The following is a 17,952-nucleotide window of genomic DNA, read 5'->3' on the forward strand; positions in this document are numbered from 1 at the left end:
GTAAAACTGACTATCCTACCGATCCTCGACTTCGGCGATGTCATCTACAAAATAGCTTCCAATACTCTACTCAGCAAACTGGATGCAGTTTATCACAGTGCCATCCGTTTTGTTACTAAAGCACCTTATACGACCCACCACTGCGACCTGTATGCCCTAGTCGGCTGGCCCTCGCTACATGTTCGTCGTCAGACCCACTGGCTCCAGGTCATCTACAAGGCTATGCTAGGTAAAGTGCCGCCTTATCTCAGTTCACTGGTCACGATGGCTACACCCACCCGTAGCACGCGCTCCAGCAGGTGTATCTCACTGATCATCCCTAAAGCCAAAACCTCATTTGGACGCCTTTCCTTCCAGTTCTCTGCTGCCTGCGACTGGAACGAATTGCAAAAATCTCTGAAGTTGGAGACTTTTATCTCCCTCAACAACTTTAAAAATCTGCTATCCGAGCAGCTAACCGATCGCTGCAGCTGTACATAGTCCATCTGTAAACTACCCACCCAATTTACCTACCTCACCCCCCATACTGCTTTATTTATTTACTTTTCTGCTCTTTTGCACACCAGTATCTCTGCTAAATTGTAATTACTCGATTTATTGCCTACCTCATGCCTTTTGCACACATTGTATATAGATTGTATATAGATTCTCTTTTTTTTCTACCATGTTATTGACTTGTTTATTGTTTACTCCATGTGTAACTCTGTGTTGTTGTCTGTTCACACTGCTATGCTTTATCTTGGCCAGGTCGCAGTTGCAAATGAGAACTTGTTCTCAACTAGCCTACCTGGTTAAATAAAGGTTAAATAAAAAAAAATACAAAATAAAATAAAAAATGCTGGTTTAGACTCTCATGTATGGGATTGGTTGGACCTAGCGTTAGGAAAGTGGGGAGCCATATTTGCTAGGATGGCCATCATGTTGGGAGGAGGGTTATTGGCTCTGGGTATTGCATTTTGTTGTGTTATACCCCTGGTAAAGTCAATTGTGGTTCAGACAACAGTTAAACAGATGTCTGTAAGGAGAGATGACCCTCCTGTGGTGATTGGTCCTGTACCTGGGAGCCCAGGCCAGTATACCGACAAAAAATGGACAGCCATGCAATGCGGTTGGTGGACCTTTAGACTGCCCGTTTGGTAATCCAAATTGTCTACATGGAGTGGTGCGGGGAGGTGGTTATGCTTGCCATGATTTTCGTAAGGATGGTCTACCTGTATATGCTGTATTCCCAAATTCAGATGAATGTCTACTTGTACATGTTCACAAAAAGTGTCATTTGCGCCGTGAGTGCAAGTGGTGCACAAAATTTAATGTGGAAGGCCATGACCATCACGGAGACCCCGTGTTTTGCGCGAAATGTCAAAGAGGAGATTGTAGTATCTGTAAGGATGAGGACTGTGCACCTATGTAAGGATTTTAGTATATCTATTTTTGCTTAAGGCCTTGTGTTTTTGTATGTTTGGTTGAATTTTTAGATATGTATATCAATGAATATATCTGGTTTCCTTTAATTAAAGATAGTTATGCCTTCTAAAAAACTAGGTTAATTTCAAAAACATGTTAGGTAACAGAGGGTATTCCGGTTACAAGTGTCTATGGACCATGTCCTTAATCTTCTAAACAAAGGTTGGTATCATTGATATCACTTTATTAGAGAGGTGTCTGCGAGGGAGGATCATGTTGAAATGCTTAAATTTAGAATGATGTTGTGTCAATTTTCTTTTGTAACTGCATGTAGGTCTCTGATTTTCTCATATTCATTTATTATTATACTCATTGTATTATTTTATTTTATTTTTTAATTTTTCATATTCAATATTATTATTATACTCATTGTATTATTTTTAATTTTTTTAATTTTTAATTTTCACATAACTGAGATAACCTCAGGCAAGGCTAGGTACCTACACGCTCATGCTTCATCAAATATGTAATATTTTATCTTTCTAATTTTTATACCAAATTAGATCTTTTACTCTTATGAAAACTAGAGATGTTTGGTCTAGTTAGGTTTTCATTAATGTTTCTAATTGGATCTTTTACTCCTATTTTAGTATTAATCATTTGGAGATGTTTGGTCCAGTTGGTTTATATGTTTTACTCTGTTTTTGTATTTTCTTGTCCATCATAGGTATTCTCATTTACTATCCCAAAGTCATATTTGTATAATTTATGTGGCTAATTAGCCCCAGAGGAGGGATTTGTAGGAGTAAATGAGACGTATAGGACAGCACATAGATGTATAAGATAGCTGAACATTAAAAATAGACTACAGGAAGACAGGGAGACACATAGGCGCCTAAGACAATTGGACACACTAAGGATAGGGGAGAACAGAACAAAGAGTAGATTGACACAGTAATGAAAGGGAGAGACACATGGTCTGCTGACCTGACACACTAATGATAAAAATACCCATAGTCAGCTCCTTCTAAAAAGAAGGCTTATAGGATAGAATCTGCTGATTCCAATAAAGGCAGAACAAAGAGTACATTGACACATTAATGAAAGGAAGAGACACAGAATCTGCTGACACACTAAGATAGAGGGTCCGGCCACCATTATAAACTAATTGAAAGCAGATTTGGGCGTGAACAAGTAGGAAGCTTGAACTAAAAGATAATGGTGGTGAATGACTTAAGAAAAGAAACTTCATTTGCATAAGGGATGGACATAATACTATGTGTGTATAAATAGAAGAGCTAGGGCTCTGGGAAATTGTGTGTTCCGCGGGCCATTCCGGCTTTTGATATACTTTGTATTAAAAGCCTAATTGATTTCACAAGTTCTTGTCAGCGTTATATTTGAACCGATTGTCTACGACACATATTGTCAACAATCTATGCATAGTTGTGCATGACTCAGTTTTGTTGCTAAACAAGCAACAGTCTATATAACATTATAAACTGGGTGGTTCGAGCCCTGAATGCTGATTGGCTGACAACCATGGTATATCAGACTGTATACCATGGGTATGACAAAATATATATTTTTACTGCTCTAATTACATTGGTAACCCGTTTATAATAGCAATAAGGGACTTCGGGTGTTTGTGGTATATGGCCAATATACCACGGCTAAGAGCTGTATCCAGGCACTCTGCATTGAAGCAAGATGGCACCGACAGACATGGCAGCTCTGCTACTAGCTCCTAAGCAACTTTGCAGTATTTTGTTTCTTTTGTGTGTTATTTCTTACATTATTAGCACAGTTTTTTTTGTATTACATACAAAGAACCAAGGGCTCTCTATGGTCAGGACGTGACATGTTCACCCGACCTAGAATACCTCACAATCAAATGCCGACCGTATTACCTCCCAAGATAATTATCTTCGGTTATAGTCACAGCCGTGTATATTTCCCCTCAAGCCGATACCACGACAGCCCTCAAGGAACTACACTGGACTTTATGTAAACTGGAAACCACATATCCCGAGGCCGCATTTAATGTAGATGGGGATTTTAACAAAGGAAATTTGCGGAAAACGATACAGAAGTTCTGTCAACACATGGACTGTAGTACTCGCTTAGGAAAAAACACTAGACCACTGCTATTCGCCTTTTCAAGATGCATACAAGGCCCTCCCCCGCTCTCCCTTCGACAAATCAGATCACGATTCAATTCTGCTCCTCCCTTCCTACAGGCAGAAACTCAAACAGGAAGTACCCATGCTAAGGTCTATTCAATGCTGGTTTGACCAATCGGAATCCATGCTTCAAGATTGTTTTGATCACGTGGACTGGGATATGTTCTGGGTGGCCTCTGAGAATAACATTGACGTTTACACGGACACGGTGACTGAGTTCATCAGGAAATGTATAGGGGATGTTGTTCCCACAGTGACTATTAAAACCTACCCAAACCAAAAACACTGCCCTATCCCATCTGGACAAGAGGCATACCTATGTCAGAATGTTGTTCATTGACTATAGCTCAGCCTTCAAAACCATAATACCCTCCAGGCTCATCATTAAGCTTGGGGCCCTGGATCTGAACCCCGCCCTGTGCAACTGGGTCCTGGACTTCCTGACGGGCCGCCCCCAGGTGCTGAAGGTAGGAAACAATAACTCCACTTCGCTGATCCTCAGCACAGGGGCCCCACAAGGGTGCGTGCTCAGCCCCTCCTGTACTCCCTGTTCACCCATGACTGCGTGGCCAGGCACACCTCCAAATCAATTATCAAGTTTGCAGATGACACAAGAGTAGTAGGCCTGATTACCAACAATGACGAGACAGCCTACATGGAGGATTTGAGGGCCCTGGTGCAGTGGTGCTAGGAAAATAACCTCTCCCTCAATGTCAACAAAACAAAGGAGCTGATTTGGGACTATAGGAAACAGCAGAGGGAGCAAGCACCTAGGTGGAAAGCTTCAAGTTCCTCGGCGTACACATCACTGACAATCTGAAATGGTTCACCCACACAGACAGTGTGGTGAAGAAGGCGCAACAGGACCTCTTCAACCCCAGGAGGCTGAAGAAATTTGGCTTGGCACCTAAGACCCTCACAAACTTTTACAGATGCACAATTGAGAGCATCCTGTCGAGCTGTATCACTGCCTGGTATGGCAACTGCACTGCCCGCAACCGCAGGGCTCTCCAGAGGGTGGTGCCGTCTGTCCAATGCATCACCGGGGGCACATTGCCTGCCCTCCAGGACACCTACAGCACCCGATGTCACAGGAAGGCCAAAAACATAATGAAGGACATAAACCACCCGAGCCACGGCCTGTTCACCCTGCGATCATCCAGAAGGCGAGGACAGTACAGGAGCATCAAAGCTGGGACCGAGAGACTGAAAAACAGCTTCTATCTCAAGGCCATCAAACTGTTAAATAGCCATCACTAGCCGGCTATCACCCGGTTAATCAACCCTGCACCTTAGAGGCTGCTGCCCTATATACATAGACATGAAATCACTGACCACTTTAATAATGGAACACTATTCACTTTAATGTTTACATACTGCTTTACTCATCTCATATGTATATAGTGTATTATATTCTATTCTATTCTACTGTATTTTAGTCAATGCCACTCCGACATTGCTTGTCCTAATATTTTTTATATATTTCTTAATTCCATTTTTTTACTTTTAGATTTGTGTATTGTTGTCAATTGTTAGATATTACTGCACTGTTGGAGTTAGGAACACAACCATTTCGCTACACCCGCAATAACATCTGCTAAATATGTGTATGTGACCAATAAAATTTGATTTGATATTGGTCATATACCACACCTCCTCGTGCCTTATTGCTTAATTGGAAAACAACACATGAGCCTAACCAGAGGCTGCTGCAGGCATGGGGTGAATATTAACGTTTTTTCAAATAATTTTCTATAAACAGCATACTGAAACTATTTTCAAATACTTCTTTCCAAACATTGTCAAATACCATAACCAAACAGACCAGGTTCAAATGCATGAGAATATTTAAATATTTGTATTTCCACATACTTCAAATAAAATACAAAATATTCAAATATTTAGGGTGCGTTGGTAAATTCACTCTGGCCATCTACTCCGATTTCAGAGCACTCTAGTCTCAAATCAAATCAAATCAACATTTATTTGTCATGTGCGCCGAATACAACAGGTGTAGAACTTACAGTGAAATGCTTACTTACAGGCTCTAACCAATAGTGCAAAAAAAGTGTAAGGTGAACAATAGGTAAGTAAAGAAATAAAACAACAGTAAAAAGAGGCTATAAACAGTAGCGAGGCTATTTCTTTTTTTTAACCTTTATTTAACTAGGCAAGTCAGTTGAGAACACATTCTTATTTACAATGACGGCCTAGGAACAGTGGGTTAACTGCCTTGTTCGGGGCAGAACAACAGATTTTTACCTTGTCAGCTCGGGGATTCGATCTTGCAACCTTCCGGTTCCTAGTCTAACACTCTAACCAGTAGGCTACCTATAAAAGTAGCGAGGCTACATACAGACACCGGTTAGTCAGGCTGATTGAGGTAGTATGTACATGTAAATATGGTTAAAGTGACTATGCATATATGATGAACAGAGAGTAGCAGTAGCGTAAAAGAGGGGTTGGCGGGTGGTGGGTGGCGGGACACAATGCAGATAGCCTGGTTAGCTAATGTGCGGGAGCACTGGTTGGTCGGCCCAATTGAGGTAGTATGTACATGTAAATATGGTTAAAGTGGCTATGCATATATGATAAACAGAGAGTAGCAGCAGCGTGTTGGGGGGTTGAGGGGGGGGGGGGGGGGGGGGCACACAATGCAAATAGTCCAGGTAGCCATTTGATTACCTGTTCGGGAGTCTTATGGCTTGGGGGTAAAAACTGTTGAGAAGCCTTTTTGTCCTAGACTTGGCACTCCGGTACCGCTTGCCTTGCGGTAGTAGAGAGAACAGTCTATGACTGGGGTGGCTGGGGTCTTTGACAATTTTTAGGGCCTTCTTCTGACACCGCCTGGTGTAGAGATTCTGGATGGCAGGCAGCTTAGCCCCAGTGATGTACTGGGCCGTACGCACTACCCTCTGTAGTGCCTTGCGGTCAGAGGCCGAGCAATTGCCGTACCAGGCAGTGATGCAACCAGTCAGGATGCTCTCGATGTTGCAGCTGTATAACCTTTTGAGGATCTCAGGACCCATGCCAAATCTTTTTAGTTTCCTGAGGGGGAATAGGCTTTGTTGTGCCCTCTCAACCTGCTCCACTACAGCCCCGTCGATGAGAATGGGGGCGTGCTCGGTCCTCCTTTTCCTGTCGTCCACAATCATCACCTTAGTCTTGGTTACGTTGAGGGATAGGTTGTTATTCTGGCACCACCCGGCCAGGTCTCTGACCTCCCCCGTATAGGCTGTCTCATCGTTGTCGGTGATCAGGCCTACCACTGTTGTGTCGTCTGCAAACTTAGTGATGGTGTTGGAGTCGTGCCTGGCCATGCAATCGTGGGGGAACAGGGAGTACAGGAGGGGACTGAGCACGTACCCCTGTGGAGCTCCAGTGTTGAGGATCAGCGTGGCAGATGTGTTGCTACCTACCCTCACCACCTGGGGGCGGCCTGTCAGGAAGTCCAGGATCCAGTTGCAGATGGAGGTGTTTAGTCCCAGGATCCTTAGCTTAGTGATGAGCTTTGAGGGCACTATGGTGTTGAACGCTAAGCTGTAGTCAATGAGCTGTAGTCAATGAATAACTTTCTCACATAAGTGTTCCTTTTGTCCAGATGGGAAAGGGCAGTGTGGAGTGCAATAGAGATTGCATCATCTGTGGATCTGTTTGGGCGGTATACAAATTAGAGTGGGTCTAGGGTTTCTGGGATAATGGTGTTGATGTGATGTGTGCAAAAGCGCAGAATAACTGAAGAATTTACAACCGTGCAACACTCTCGTTGGATATTGTTAATAAAACGTTTACTGGAGACAGGAGATCAAGTGGAGACATAGGACGAGGTGGATATTTGTATAATAAGGCCGTTTAATTACATGTAAAAATATCTTAGTACATCGTGCACACGGCCCCTTCTGTCTGATTCGTATGAAATCGTCGGAAAAGAGAACGCTCTAAACAGTACATTCAGATTATATAGGCAACTAGCAAAGTAGGTTGATCTTGTCGTCTGGCCTTCCGATTGGTCGATCTGGGTCGTGGGTTGTCCTGTCCGGGTCTGATGTCGACATTCCATTGGCTCTTCCCACAGTCCTTTGTCTTGTGCTCCAACCTTGAGTTGTGTGTGTCTGTGGTTGTCGTCTAATGAGACCAGCATATGTCCAAGAGAAAGAGGGGGTGTGTGCATGTTGTGTCAAGTATAGCTAATGTTGAGCAGTTGTTAAAACAAGTTACCAATATCTAATACAATTTCTTACAATATGACCTAGTGTCAGTAAACGTAGGCAAAAAAGAACGTAATTAAATTGTTGCCAGCAGCACACTTACAGTCACCAACGTTCTAGAGAACATGAAAACAGCTTAACCAGCTCTGATAGGGCGAGTAAAATGGTCAGAGTGAGGTGGTCTCTCATTTGTTTCTGGAAGTAGCTAGCAAGCTAGCCAACTTTGGTCAGTTATCTTGGGTGCTTGATTGCCAGTTGTGAGGTCAGAACGCTCGGATCAACCGTAATCCTCGCCAGAGCGTTCAGTGTGCGCTCTGAATTCTCTGAGAGCCGAAATGCTCTGAATTTACCAATGGACAATCTGACAACACTCTGAAATTACTAACGCCTAGAGCGCACTGAGCACACTCTGGCACTCCTGAGTGAATTTACGAACACACCCTTACTTCCAAATGTCTTAGAAAGTTACTGAATTACCCTAAATATAATTTGAACCAAGGTCTGTTTCAGAAAAGATGCGGTATTTATGATTAACAGAGCAGTGACTGTGCAAGGGGGACTGCAATGTTTGCCAATACACGTTTCCTTCTCGATGTCACGTTAAAAAATAAGTATTTCTTAGCATATCATGACTGTTATTTCCTCATTGTTCGTAAAAATAAATATCAAACGAGTACACACTGCCTGAGGCAGCTGGAAAGGTGGAGCTGTACTAAACTACCCACTCACTCACTCACTCACTCAATACACAACTTAATACGCATGGAACAATTCTTAATGAGTCATTTTTTTTTACCGTTCTTATTGGGAACAGACAAAACAACATAGCACTGGAACTTATCATGTAGGCTACGTTTCCGTTTTCTTGGATTTCATTTCGTTGATTTTAATATGCAAGTAAGGCTAAACTGTCGTTCTGCTGTTTTTTTGCGCATTTGCGTTTTTTTGTCCCTAGGGCCAAAGTTGTTCAAGCAACATTGGATAAGCCATGACTTTTTACATGTGCCTCTGTTGTGAGTAGGCCAGTGGTCATCCATCATTATGATGAGACGCGGGAATGGACCTGCACTTGCTGTGCTCCTGCTCCTGTTGTGCCTGCTGCGGCTCCTGTGCGCCTCTGAGGAGATAACACGCGCCAGACTAACTGTCACCGAGGTAAGGGACTAATTCATACCATCTTTGGGGCCCACCACCATGGACATAATGTAACTAATATGCAAAAGAGACATTATACTCAGACTGTATGTAATGGAAATAATGTATTGGAACTTGATTAGCCTATGTGAACCTGTCCTGCATCAAGATTCACTTCACTAACCCCGTCTTTTTTTCTTCCTCCTTTTCTTTCTCTATTTCTCCACAATAGATTCAATACCAAAATGGTAAGTGTTACTTCAGTCCATGATCCCTATGGGATAACTCCTTTTGTACACAATGTGAAGAGGAACCATTTATTTGGCATTTTCAGACTTCACTTGCATACTTATTTTACTGCATATATTCTTTTGTGTCCGTATGTTCTGTGTTTCTGTAGGTTCCAACTGGAACCCTGAGAGTCTTCCTCAGCTGAGTCTGTCCACTCTCGGGTTCTCTCCATCACAAGGCTCCTGTTTTGCCTGTGTCCATGTACGTGTCAGAATGAAAGCGGCAGGTAAGACTGTTTCCCATCCACAACCAATCTCTGTCTCTCCGCACCATCCTCACCCCCTTTAGAACTTTCCTCCATCCTTCCTCCTTTTATCTAAAGTCTCAGTCTCCCTTTCTCTGGCCTTGTGTTTGTTTCAGTCTATATCTTTCTTCCTTAACCTGACGTCCTCTCTTTCTCTCGTTCTACCTTTACTGCCATAATTCTTTCATCTGTCCTCTGTGTTCCTCTAGACTTCACTGGGACACTGACCATTGAATACCTGGAGCTGTCAACTAAAACTCACAGAACCATCTCGATAAAAAATGGAGTCAATAATGACACTTTACAGGTAACATTTCTTGAAATGGAACCCCTCTCCCTTTCAGTATTCTTTAGGAAGAGTTAAAAAGGATAAGATAGATGGATAAAATAAAAGTAACTTTATTAATTTTTATTTTAAGTGGAGTGACCCGTTTCGATCCATCATAGTGGGAAAGACCAACATTAAGCGCTTACATCCCCATGACATTGGCCACATGATTGTGGTAAGATCTGATATTTTCATGCATGCACGCACGCACTCACGCACAGACACACACACACACGCACTCACACACACACACACACACACACACACACACACACACACACACACACACACACACACACACACACACACACACACACACACACACACACACACACACACACACACACACACACACACACACACACACACACACACACACACACACACAGTAGAATGATGAAAGTGTGCTTCTGATCATGTTGCTGTGTGTGTCTCTGCTGCCTTCCAGTGGGAGTTGGTGTATGACTGTTTCCCTGCTGACGCAGGGTGAGAGGTGTATGTGTCTTTGTCCTCTAAACCACAGAGACAGCACAGGTACATCGTACAGGAGGACATCTGTCCAGGTAGTAATCTCACCTTTCACCTCCATCACTTATCCCCATCCCTCACCTGAGATGTGATGAGAATGACATCATAATACTAATCATACTATGACTCTGTCTGAGGTGATGCAGATTCAGATCCAGTACCAGAGTTTGATCTGTCTGTGGATGAGCTGGCTCGATCCCTCAATGTAACAGTAGCAACTGGAGACCACATATACCAACCGGCTCGCTCATCTGATGTATACACCAGGTTGTGCTACAGACACACAGATGCAGAATGCTCCAACCTTTCTGCTCTTTTTACTGTAAGCTCATTTGCGTGTTTGTATTGTGTGTGTGTGTGTGTGCTTGCATGTGTGTGTCTGTGTGTATGGGTGCGTGCATGCGTGCATGTATAGAGGTGTGTTAAAAAGGTGAATGTTGTTTATAACATACACTACCGGTCAAACATTTTAGAACACCTACTCATTCATGGGATTTTCTTTATTTTTACTATTTTCTACATTGTAGAATAGTAGTGAAGACATCAAAACTATTAAATAACACATATGGAATCATGTAGTAACTAAAAAAGTGTTAAACAAATCAAAATATATTTTATATTTGAGATTCTTCAAATAGCCACCCTTTGCCTTGATGACAGCTTTGCACACTCTTGGCATTCTCTCAACCAGTTTCATGAGGTAGTCACCTGGAACGCATTTAAATTAACAAGTGTGCCTTGTTAAAAGTTAATTTGAAGAATTTCTTTCCTTCTTGATGGGTTTGAGCCAATCAGTTGTGTTGTGACAAGGTAGGGGTGGTAAACGGAAGATATCCCTATTTGGTAAAAACATTTTTAATTTTTTTAATTTTATTTAACTAGGCAAGTCAGTTAAGAACAAATTCTTATTTACAATGGCGGCCTACACTGGCTAAACCCGGACAACGCTGGGCCAATTGTGCGCCACCCTATGGGAATCCCAATCACGGCCGGTTGTGATACAACCTGGATTCGAACCAGGGTGTCTGTAGTGACGCCTCTAGTACTGAGTTTCAGTGCCTTAGACGGCTGCGCCACTCGATATTATGGCAAGAACAACTTAAATAAGCAAAGAGAAATGACAGTCCATCATTACTTTAAGACATGAAGGTCAGTCAATACGGAACATTTCAAGAACTTTGAAAGTTTCTTCAAGTGCAGTCGCAAAAACCATCAAGCGCTATGATGAAACTATCTCTCATGAGCGCCACAGGAAAGGAAGACCCAGAGTTACCTCTGCTGCAGAGGATAAGTTCATTAGAGTTACCAGCCTCAGAAATTGACGAGACTGTGTGAATCATGCCTTCATGGTCAAATTGATGCAAAGAAACCACTACTAAAGGAAACCAATAATAAGAAGAGACTTACTTGGGCCAAGAAACACGAGCAATGGACATTATACTGGTGGAAATTTGTCCTTTGGTCTGGAGTCCAAATTGGAGATTTTTGTTTCCAATCACCATGTCTTTCTGAGATGCGGTGTGGATGAACAGATGATCTCTGCATGTGTATTTCCCACCTTAAAGCATGGAGGAGGAGGTGTTATGGTGTGGGGGTGCTTTGCTGGTGACACTGTCTGTGATTTATTTAGAATTCAAGGCACACTTAACCAGCATGGCTACCACAGCATTCTGCAGCGATATGCCATCCCATCTGGTTTGGGCTTAGTGGAACTATCATTTGTTTTTCAACAGGACAATGACCCAACACACCTCCAGGCTGTGTAAGGGCTATTTTACCAAGAAGGAGAGTGATGGAGTGATGAGTCGGACCGCAGAGTGAAGGAAAATCAGCCAACAAGTTTTCAGCATATGTGGGAACTCCTTCAAGACTGTTGGAAAAGCTTTCCAGGTGAAGCTGGTTGAGAGAATGCCAAGAGTGTGCAAAGCTGTCATCAAGGCAAAGGGTGGCTATTTGAAGAATCTCAAATATAAAATATATTTTGATTTGTTTTAACACGTTTTTGGTTATAACGATTCCATATGTGTTATTTCATAGTTTTGTTGTCTTCTTTATTATTCGACAATGTAGAAAATAGTAAAAATAAACTAAAACCTTTGAATGAGTAGGTGTTCTAAAACTTTTGACCGGTAGTGTAGGTTGATAATCTGTTAATGAATATTCTGTTGTTCTCTCCAGATTGACACCAATAAGAATCGGTCAGTGACTCTCAGTTTCCCCTACCTGCTACCCTGTGTCTGTGTACAGGTAAGAAGGTCTCACTCAGTGACATATCACAATGAGCAGAGATAACTATCAGATAATGTGCAATGGACAGTGACAGTAATGCATGGCTAAAACTACAGTATGTCTCATGTTAGTGTCCTTGCATGTCTCTCTGCCTGTCTCTCTGTCTGTCTGTACATATGCCTGCAGGTATATTACACACACCTAGACGCAAGGCGAACCACAGTTTGCCCGTTTGTGAATGGCTCATTAGATGGTGAGTATCTAATCTAAAATGGCGCTGGAGAAGAAGGCAGACGTTTTACGTGCCCCCAACCGATTGTGTTTTTTTTTTCTTAGTTTATTTGCATTGTTTGTAACTTCTTTTGTACATAATGTTGCTGCTACCGTCTCTTATGACCGAAATAATTTCTGGACATCAGGACTGCGATTACTCATCACGGACTGGCAGAATCCTTTTTTCCATTAACGAGTCTGACGAGCCTGACGCGAACGATATACTGCTTTCTCAGGAACAGGCCCAGATCCCCGTGATTTGCATGAAGAGGAGGTGGAGAAAAAGGGTCTGGAGGGCGGGCTGCCTTCTGTGAATTCGTTGGCGATCGAATAAACCCCCACTTCCTTCCATTCTGCTGGCAAACGTGCAATCTTTGGACAATAAAATAGATGACCTACGCGGAAGATTGAACTACCAACGTGACATTCAAAACTGTAATATCTTACGCTTCACGGAGTCGACGACGACACTATCAACATAACATACAGCTGTTTGGTTATACGCTACACCGGCGTCTGGTAAGACAAGGGCGGCGGACTATGTATTTTTGTAACAGCTGGTGCACGATATCTAAGGAAGTCTCGAGCTATTGCTCGCCTGAGGTAGGGTATCTCATGATAAGCTGTACACCACACTATCTACCTAGAGAGTTTTCATCTGTATTTTTCATAGGTGTTTACATACCACCACAGTCAGAGGCTGGCACTAAAACAGCATTGAATGAGCTGTATTCCACCATAAGCAAACAAGAAAACGCTCACCCAGAGGCGGTGCTCCTAGTAGCCGGGGACTTTAATGCAGGGAAACTTAAATCCGTTTTACCAAATGTATATCAGCATGTTAAATGTGCAACCAGAGGGACAAAAAAATAAAAAATAAAACTGGACCACCTTTACTCCAGACACATACAAAGCTCTCCCTCGCCCTCCATTTGGCAAATCTGCCTATAATTCTATCCTCCTGATTCCTGCTTACAAGCAAAAATTAAAGCAGGAAGCACCAGTGACTAGATCAATAAAAAAAGTGGTCAGATGAAGCAGATGCTAAGCTACAGGACTGTTTTGCTACCACAGACTGGAATATGTTCCGGGATTCCTCCGATGGTATTGAGTACACCACATCAGTCATTGGCTTCATCAATAAGTGCATCGATGATGTCGTCCCCACAGTGACCGTACGTACATACCCCAACCAGAAGCCATGGATTACAGGCAACATCCGCACTGAGCTAAAGCTGCCGCTTTCAAGGAGCGGGACTCTAACCCGGAAGCTTAAGAAATGCCGCTATGCCCTCCGACGAACCATCAAACAGGCAAAGCATCAATACAGGACTAAGATCGAATCGTACTACACCGGCTCTGACGCTCATCGGATATGACAGGGCTGGCAAACTATTACAGACTACAAAGGGAAGCACAGCCGAGAGCTGCCCAGTGATACGGGCCTACCAGACGAGCTAAACTACTTCTATGCTCGCTTCGAGGCAAATAATACTGAAGCATGCATGAGAGCCCCATCTGTTCCGGAAGACTGTGATCAAGCTCTCCGCAGCCGATGTGAGTAAGACCTTTAAACAGGTCAACATTCACAAGGCCACAGGGAAAGACGGATTACCAGGACGTGTACTGCGAGCATGCACTGACCAACTGGCAAATGTCTTCTGTTATGCACGCCTCTTGGAGGAGGGAGCGCAACACCCTGCTACACTCAACTCCCCGTGGAGTGAAAGAGGTATGTGATTGTAGGTAAGGATGACAGAGGCAGAGAATATGACCGTTTACTGGGAATTTATTTCCTTAACACGGTAATGTGGGGAAAAGGGGCTGGACGGAACCGAAGCAAAGAAAGTTAAAGTTAAAGAGACCCCTCTCCTACCTTACCTGCCTACCCACTACTTACCTAACCGTAACACCACCTGGAGCGCTAACCAAAATACAGGGGGTGGTCCGCGCAGGTCTTACCTAGTGTGCATAGGCAGAGTACATACTACAGGTATATGTATGCCCACAGGCCTCTTGCCTAAGCACTCTCAAGGTGCCTTCACCTTCTCCCCTGGGAACAAATGAAACAGAATAATACAAACAATTTTAATAATCAAAACACAGTCCTTTTGACATAAACATGCCTCGGCAGGACTGGCTACAAAATACTTTACAAAAACTGTCTGAGCAACAACCAACACAGGACATCAAAGAAGCTCTCTCTCCTAACAAAGGAACACTTTATCCAGCTGGAGAAGGAGCTTGTAATTGGCGACAGCTGTATCCCCTAACGAGAGGGCGGGATCAGAGTTCCAATCTGCCATGGGGCTGACCAATCAGCTGCTTGGGGGAATCCAGGAAGCCATTCCCTGAAATACACACATAAACACATACAAACCCACAACAACGCAGAAGCTGGGAATTGTAACATCTTCACTGACATTTTCAACCTCTCCCTGTCCGAGTCTGTAATACCAACATGTTTTAAGCAGACCACCATAGTGCCTGTGCCCAAGAACACTAAGGTAACCTGCCTAAATGACTACCGACCCGTAGCACTCACGTCTGTAGCCATGAAGTGCTTTGAAAGGCTGGTCATGGCTCACATCAACACCATTATCCCAGAAACCCTAGCCTAGAATCCAATTTGCATCCCGCCCAACAGATCCACAGATGATGCAATCTCTATTGCACTCCACACTGCCCTTTCCCATCTGGACAAAAGGAACACCTATGTGAGAATGCTATTCATTGACTACAGCTCAGTGTTCAAAACCATAGTGCCATCAAAGCTCATCAATAAGCTAAGGACCCTGGGACTAAACACCTCCCTCTGCAACTGGATCCTGGACTTCCTGCCCCCCCCCCCCCCCAGGTGGTGAGGGTAGGTAACAACACATCCACCACGCTGATCCTCAACACAGTGGCCCCTCAGGGGTGTGTGCTTAGTACCCTCCTGTACTCCCTGTTCACTCATGACTGCACGGCCAAGCATGACTCCAACACCATCATTAAGTTTGGCAATGACACAACAGTGTTGCCTGATCACCGACAACGTCGAGACAGACTATAGGGATGAGGTCAGAGACCTGGCCGGGTGGTGCCAGGACAACAACCTCAACGTGATCAAGACAAAGGAGATGATTGTGGACGACAGGAAAAAGAGGACCGAGCATGCCTCCATTCTCATGGGGCTGTAGTGGAGCAGGTTGAGAGCTTCAAGTTCCTTGGCGTCCACATCACCAACAAACTAACATGGTCCAAGCACACCAAGACAGTCGTTAAGAGGGCACAACAAAACCTTTTCCCCCTCAGGAGACATGGCATGGGTCCTCAGATCCTCAAAAGGTTCTACAGCTGCACCATTGAAAGCATCCTGACTGGTTGCATCACTGCCTGGTATGGCAGCTGCTTCACCTCCAACAGCAAGGCACTACAGAGGGTAGTGCGCACGGCCCAGTACATCACTGGGACCAAGGTTCCTGCCATCCAGGACCTCTATACCAGGCGGTGTCAGAGGAAGGCCCTAAAAATTGTCAAAGACTCCAGCCACCCTAGTCATAGACTGTTCTCTCTGCTACCACACGGCAAGCGGTACCGGAGCGCCACGTCTAGGTCCAAGAGGCTTCTAAACAGCTTCTACCCCCAAGCCATGAGACTATTTGCATTAGCCCCCCCTCTTTTACACCACTGCTACTTGCTGTTGTTATCATCTGTGCATAGTCACTTTAATAACTTTATGTACATATTACCTCTATGTACATATTACCTCAACTAACCGGTGCCCCTGCACATTGACTCTGTACTGGTGCCTCCATGTATATAGTCTCGCTATTGTTATTTTACTGCTGCCCTTTAATTACTTATTTCTTATTCGTATCCGGGTTTTTTTAAACTGCGTTTTTGGTTGGGGGCTCGTAAGTAAGCATTTCACTGTAACCTGTTGTAATCGGTGCATTTGACTAATACAATTTTATTTTATTTGAGTACACCTCTGATTATTCAAGTATTGTTTGTCTCTTAGACCTGTTTGAGATGCCGTAGCTGATGATTGGCTTCAGTTTCTGTGTGTGTTGTTACCTGTACATTTTCGAGTGAATCAGACCTGGGGATAGCAGGGGCTTTCTGCTGGAGCAATTATTAATATGAGTCACAGACAAACCAGCAGAGCAGCAGTCAGTAACAGTGCACTGTCTGTGTTTGACCACCAGGGGGTAGAGACGTGTGGCCCTCCAGTAAGGTGACTCTGTATGGTTCAAGCGTGGCCTGGAGTGCCCTGTGTCCTGCTGCTTACCTGAAGCCCTCTGCCTCCCTCTGCTGGCGACACCAGAGAAACACACCACAATGCACTCCCATCCTAAACTCCACACTGGAGGACATGGAGGAGAAGGGAGATCTGGTGAGTGTTGATGATGATGGTGATGATGATGATGATGCTGCTGATCTCTTTCCTCTATCCTTGACAGAAATATAATGTTTCTGCTGTGGATAAACACCCTCAGATGTGTGTGCAGGTAAGAATGTATAAGCCAATACAATCAAATCAATGTGATTTGTCACATGCTCTGAATGCAACATGTGTAGACCTTACCGTGAAATGCTTAACCAACAGTGCAGTTGAAGAAAGAGTTAAGAAAATATTTACCAAATTAACTAAAGTAAAAAATAATTAAAAGTAACACAATAAAATAACATTAATGAGGCCATATACAGGGGGTACCGGTTTCGAGTCAATGTGCGGGGGTACAGGTTAGTCGAGGTAATTTGTACATGTAGGTAGGGATGAAGTGACTATGTATAGATAACAAACAGCGAGTAGCAGCAGTGTAAAAAACAAATGGGGGGGTGGTCAATGTAAATAATCGGTGGCTATTTCATTAATTGTTCAGCAGTAATAAGGCTTGGGGGTAGAAGCTGTTAAGGTGACTTTTGGTCTTAGACTTGGCGCTCTGGTACTGTTTGCCATGCAGAAGCAGAGAGAACAGTCTATGATTATTAAAGTGACTATGCACAGATGATAACAACAGAGAGTAGCAGTGGTGTAAAAGAGGGGGGGCTAATGCAAATAGTCTCATGGCTTGGGGGTAGAAGCTGTTTAGAAGCCTCTTGGACCTAGACTTGGCATTCTGGTACCGCTTGCCGTGCAGA

General features: G+C 43.7%; 1 pseudogene; it reads left to right on the forward strand.

Moving 5' to 3' along the window:
* Positions 1 to 1,388: 1,388 nt before the first annotated feature.
* The window catches only part of LOC120061641, a 21,435-nt pseudogene continuing 4,871 nt past the window's right edge, over positions 1,389 to 17,952 (forward strand).

This window comes from Salvelinus namaycush, chromosome 16, assembly GCF_016432855.1.
Source record: "Salvelinus namaycush isolate Seneca chromosome 16, SaNama_1.0, whole genome shotgun sequence".
In the NCBI taxonomy this organism is placed as follows: Eukaryota; Metazoa; Chordata; class Actinopteri; order Salmoniformes; family Salmonidae; genus Salvelinus; species Salvelinus namaycush.